This window comes from Ranitomeya variabilis, chromosome 6 (assembly GCF_051348905.1).
Source record: "Ranitomeya variabilis isolate aRanVar5 chromosome 6, aRanVar5.hap1, whole genome shotgun sequence".
In the NCBI taxonomy this organism is placed as follows: domain Eukaryota; kingdom Metazoa; phylum Chordata; class Amphibia; order Anura; family Dendrobatidae; genus Ranitomeya; species Ranitomeya variabilis.
The window spans coordinates 476,177,916-476,183,915 of NC_135237.1; the positions used below are offsets into that span (position 1 = coordinate 476,177,916).

General features: G+C 33.7%; 1 protein-coding gene across 2 annotated transcripts in view; it reads right to left on the minus strand.

Moving 5' to 3' along the window:
- EYA1 (EYA transcriptional coactivator and phosphatase 1) overlaps positions 1-4,274 on the minus strand; it is a 171,796-nt gene extending 167,522 nt beyond the window's left edge. For both annotated transcript variants that reach the window (XM_077270648.1, XM_077270646.1), the window contains exon 1: positions 3,877-4,274. The gene's annotated coding sequence lies outside the window, so the exon portion shown is untranslated. The remainder of the gene's footprint in view (positions 1-3,876) is intronic.
- Positions 4,275-6,000: the final 1,726 nt, after the last annotated feature.

Here is a 6,000-nt window from a genome sequence, read left to right on the forward strand (position 1 = left end):
GGTATTTTAAGTGCAATCTGGTCTGTTGAGAAAAATTCACTTTTTGGGGGGCCTTTTACTAATGCCTATTGTTTCCAAAACATTCCTGTTTTACACAAGAATTGCCAATTTAAAGATATATCTTTCTACTCCACCTACACTATGCATAAGCTCCGTCTCATAAATCCTTACGTAGCATATAGTAACTGAATCAACTCACCTCTGACATTGATTTTCTTATACATGTACATAATATATGTGTATAGTAAAGTGTGTATAGTGGTAAAGAGACCGAATCTGTTGTATTTTTATTAAAAAGGAGGACTTATTTTTTTATGTTAATATTTATGTAATAATGTGTATTGTTATGACAAATGGATATATAGAGAGATCGATACATAGATACATAGAGAGATAGATACATAGATAGATTATAAATAGATAGATAGATAGATAGATATTAGATAGATAGATATTAGATAGATAGATTATAGACAGAGATAGATAGACAGACAGATAGATAGATAGATAGATAGATAGATAGATAGATATTAGAACGATAGATTATAGACAGATAGATAGATAGATAGATAGATAGATAGATAGATAGATAGATAGATAGATAGATACTGTAGATTCAGATAGCTGAACAGGTAAGCAGATCAGCTAGGCCTGTTAAGTCATTTAGCCTATGTATTCAAAAATTGTAAGTAAGAAAGAAATAAAGAAAGAAAGAAAACAAGCCTGCAGGCTGTATAGATTTAGGCTGTGTGCACATGTTGCTGATTTTTTGCGTTTTTTTCGTGATAAAAATGCTATAAAACCGTAAAAAAAAGCATACACTATGCATCCCATCATTTAGAATGAATTCCGCATGTTTTGTGCACATGATGCGTTTTTTTCCGCGAAAAAAACGCATCGCGGTAAAAAATGCAGCATGTTCATTAATTTTGCTGGTTTTTTTGTGGATTTCCCACTATAAAATGCATTGGGAAATGTCCGGAAAAAAACGCACCAAAAACGCATCAAAAATGCGTCAAAACCGCGGCAAAAACGCATGCAGATTTCTTGCAGAAAATTTCAGGTTTTTCTCAGGAATTTTCTGCAAGAAATCCTGACGTGTGCACATAGCCATAGATGGTTGGATGGCGAGAGGGGGGATCAATGGATACATAGACAAGCAGGAAAGTAGCAGATAGATATATAGATAGATAAATAGATAGATAAATAAATAGATAAATACTGTATGTGGAATAAAAAGATAGATACCATAATAGATAGATCTATAGATAAATAGATAGATCAGATTATTGAACAGGTAAGCTGATCAGCTAGGCCCATAAATTTATTTATCCTATTTATGAATAAATAATGTGAGAAAAAAAGAAAGAAAGTGAGAAATAAAGAGAGACAGAAACAACAAAAACAAGCATGTATGCTGTATATATATATAGATTTTTGGATGATGAGATGAGCAGATCAATGAATGGATGAATGGATGGACGGACAATGTAAATTAAATAATTTATGCAAATTTACTAAACTATGGCAAATCTGTAAACACGAGTTCACCAATACAAAACACACTGAGCCCTTCATATATATGTATATATATTTTTTAAAGAAAACAAGATATCCGAGTGTATTTAAATGAGTATTTAAACCATGTGTTCTGTGTTACCAGATTAAGAAGAAATGACTCCTTAATCAAAATAACTTTAAGACAACTAATCCTCACTTAGGCTGGTCAGCTGAATCCACATAGTGGCCCAGAGAAAATAAATGGACTCTTAAGAATGTGAAGGCAGACAACAATTAGACACAGATGTGAGCAAAATTAGTTACAGTTTACAAAATGCTACACTTCACATGCTCACACCCCCCATCCCTCATACGCTCTCCGTCCGTCCGTCCGTGGTAAAAAATTATGATGTTGAAGAGGGGGGTAGAAAGCCAGACAGGGAAAATTCATCTCTGGGTAGTGCTGACATGTATTTTTTCACCACTGTATGTGTTATTCTAAAGTGATCCCACACTTATTACTTGATAAGTGATAGACACGTTGACCGTTTCCATTCTACAGGAAATCTATGTGAACTTGCAACATACAGAGAAAAGTACAGAAGAAAAAATATCAAAGTCCCGCTCCTCTATATGGGGACTGCATTTTGTGCTAGCGTCAGCAATCTGCCTCTGACACCGGGCATCAGGGACAGGATCCTCGGATGTAAATTTAGGAGCAGCAAAATTCAAGTACTGATTAGTTAATGAGGTAGTTAAGCCGCCTGTTTTTACTAATTAAACACATAATTCTTCACAGATGGAAATTTCTCTGATTGGCTGACAGAAGCATTTTTGTTAACCTCTGTAAGGCTGGGAAGAATTATAGGGGTGTTTCAAGGCCCTGTGGGGATGGAGGGGTTAAACTTTGCCTGGTATCCCACCAATCCATTGAATAGCCACATTAAATCTGTTAATACCATGCACTTCAACCTCCAAAAATTATTTCCAGAAGGCAGACTTGCTACGCGAGATCATCAAACAAGGCTTTAGGTTCACATTTTCTCACATTTTCCCTACCACAGAGCTCAGGATGCGGAGCAGAATTCATGACTTTTACAGTGTTTATTATACTTTGTAAAATTACAAAATCAAAAGCGTCTGACAGCAAAACTCCGGATCAGGCCAAAAAAGTTAATAACGTTCTATGAAACGTAAACTGTAAATGGGAAAAGGATTGGAAATTTCAAAGCAAAAGCAGAATCTACACAAATTATGGGTTTTGAAGCCCTGTATTTTTGCTTACTTGAAGCATTTTTTTTTTATTATAAAATGACTATAATTTGAAATATTTTTTTTTTCCTAAAGCTTGGAGATTTTCATAATGGAAGCAGCCGTCTTATCAAAATAAATGCAGCTGACATAAAAGTAAGTGATTTTTGTTGAGTTGTGTTTTTAGTCTTTCCAAAGAAAACAGGAGATTTTGTACACTCTGCATTTATTTAATAATCATATCACGAAAAAAGAATCTGCTTACATGGATTTTTGTTATTAAGAAGGGGCATTCATGGGACGTTAATTTTGCATAAAATATTTTTTTTTATTTAAATTTAATTTTTTTATTGAATGCAAATTGTAATATATTTAGTTTATTTGTCTTGATATACAACTATTAAATAAATGTTATGTAAACAAAATAAAAATGTCATTTTTTATCATATGTATTATTGCAAAAATAAAATTGCTATGATCAATATTCTTGTATTTGACTATGAGTTATGAATCTACCCTGACTTTGGTCTTACTAAAATAAGATAAAAATGTCCAAGGTAGAACTAATTCATGCCTTATCTATTGTAAAGCATTTACATATATATATGTATATATATATATATATATATATATATATATATATATATACAATAAGTACATAATAATAATAATTTTAAGAGGGAACTATAATAATAACATTAATTATAGCAATTTTAAGAGGAAACTAAAGAAACTATAATAATAACATTAGCTAAGAGGATATTGTAATAATAACAATTTTAAGATGAAATAATAATAATAATAATAATAATAACAATACAATAATAATAATTATTATTGTTATTATTATTATTTGTATTATTATTATTATTATTATTATTCCTATGAAGCTTTCAGGGCGACATAAATATTTAGATAAAATGCTACTAAATGTATTACAACAATCTGTATTCTATATGTCCTCATTTGGTTTAGGTTGCTCTACAAATTATAAAAAATAAAAAAATAATTTGAAACATAGATAAGCTTTGCCTATACGTACACAATAGCTAAGGAATTAAATTGGATATTTTTCATGTAAAATTGGTGAAAATGTTGGTGTTTGGTGCATAAATCTATACTCACAGTAGTTTTGGAAGTCACTCTGGATTGTCTTCAGCCTTCCTCCCACACAATTCCTATAAAAGGAGATTCCAGGATAAAATAGAGCAGAGTTTTACTTTGCACCGTCCTGCAGTGAACATCAGAGCTCAGAGTTCCTTTTTCCAGAGAGAGAAACCAGAAGAAAATAGTTAAAAATCTTGATTAAAGTCCCAGGATCTGAAGCCGAGCTGCTGCGAGAGGGAGAACTAGGGAATGGAGCTTCCAAATGGAGGCTAGAAGCATGAGCTGGCAGCCTGCTTGTTGCACTGCAGCACTGAGCCCCTGGCCATCACTCTGTACACCCAAGTCAGTTTCTTCCTCTGTAAATAAGATAAAATCTAGGATCCCAAGACAAAGAATCGTCTTCCCTCCTATTTGTTTGGTTTCTCAAGTAGATCTGCCCATATAGCCACAGGGCTTTTTTTTTCTTCTTTCGGAAAGCAAACCACACCAATTCCCTTGTTCAGATCTTAGTGGTTGAAATCTAACAATTGGAAGGAGTGATGGTGTGCTGGAGCTCTCTGAGTCAACCTTGGAGCTTCAGAAAATTGTGTTATGTAAATGAATCCATAGCTGTGTCTCAGTATACAGCTGTGTGTAAAAAAAAAACTTCTAGGCAAAGCCGTCTGTCAACAAGTTGTGAACTTCTTCTGTGGCTACCACTTGATATTCTAAGGTTGCATTGAGAAACTACATCTCATCAGATGCAAGCCCTATTCAACTGAGCAGAAGACATTTAACTTGTTGTAGCCTAAAGTAAACATAGATAGATGGATAGATAGATAGATAGTTAGATAGATAGATAGATAGATAGATAGATAGATAGATAGATAGATAGATAGAGCATCTGTCATTGTCATCAGTCCTTTCCCTGTAATTGCAATCTATTAGCCAACCAATAAAACACCCCATTATTACCATTTTTCCAAGTAAACACTACCGATGGACCCTCACTTCCTCCTCCTCCTCTGTGCACATCGTCACTGTGTAAAAAGTATGGTGATGCTTGTTTGTTCACGAAAACAATTGAACTGATCTGTGCAACGTGTTGGCACGTTATAAATACATTACAATGATAAAATTTGCAAGGAAAAAAAATGAAGTGAGAATGTATGACAGATGTGGTTGTGAAATATGACTCTGCACTATGGCTGTCTGGTTGTGTGTGTGTTTTTTTTTCTTTCTTGCCCTCAAAACAGAACACTATTCTAAATAGAACATATACATGGATTTATGCATATATCTATGTATATGTATACACTAAGTATAAGTAGTTAACAGCAACAAAAACATTGGTAAAGAAAATATCACACCTAGAATATAAACGCACAATCAATGTACCGTATATATGATTATTAATGTATGCTATGTTAAGTACCAGTATGAATATTAATGTAAGTTACAATGTAATTACTAGGATGGTTATTACAGTAAGTTATAAAAATTACATGTATGAATATTATTATATATTATTTTGGTAAAAGTAGTGATGAGCGAGTATACTTGGTACTCGAGATTTCCCGAGCACGCTCGGGTGTCTTCCGAGTGTTTGTAAGTATTCGGAGATTTAGTTTTCTTTGCCGCAGCTGAATGATTTACATCTGTTAGCCAGCTTGATTACATGTGGGGATTCCCTAGCAACCAGGCAACCTCCACATGTACTTATGCTGGCTAACAGATGTAAATCATTCGGCTGTGGTGATGAAAACTAAATCTCCGAGCACTAAAAAATACTCGGAGGACACCCGAGCGTGCTCGGGAAATCTGGGGTACCGAGTATACTCGCTCATCACTAGTTACAAGTTAAATTACCGTATGTGATTCTATTATTATTATGCTTTGCTTATATAGCGCTATCATATTCCGCGTCATTATCGCTGTCCCCAGTGGGGCTCACAATCTAGATTACCTACCAGTATGTCTTGTGGAGTGTGGGAGGAAACCGGAGTACCCGAAGGAAACTCACACAATATATCAATACAACCTACAAACATCACATACAGTAATTTAACTTGTAAATTCCATAATATATAATGTCATTTTCATAACATACTATGATAATTATATTAGTAATTACCCAACACTCTATCTATGCAACTAATAAAC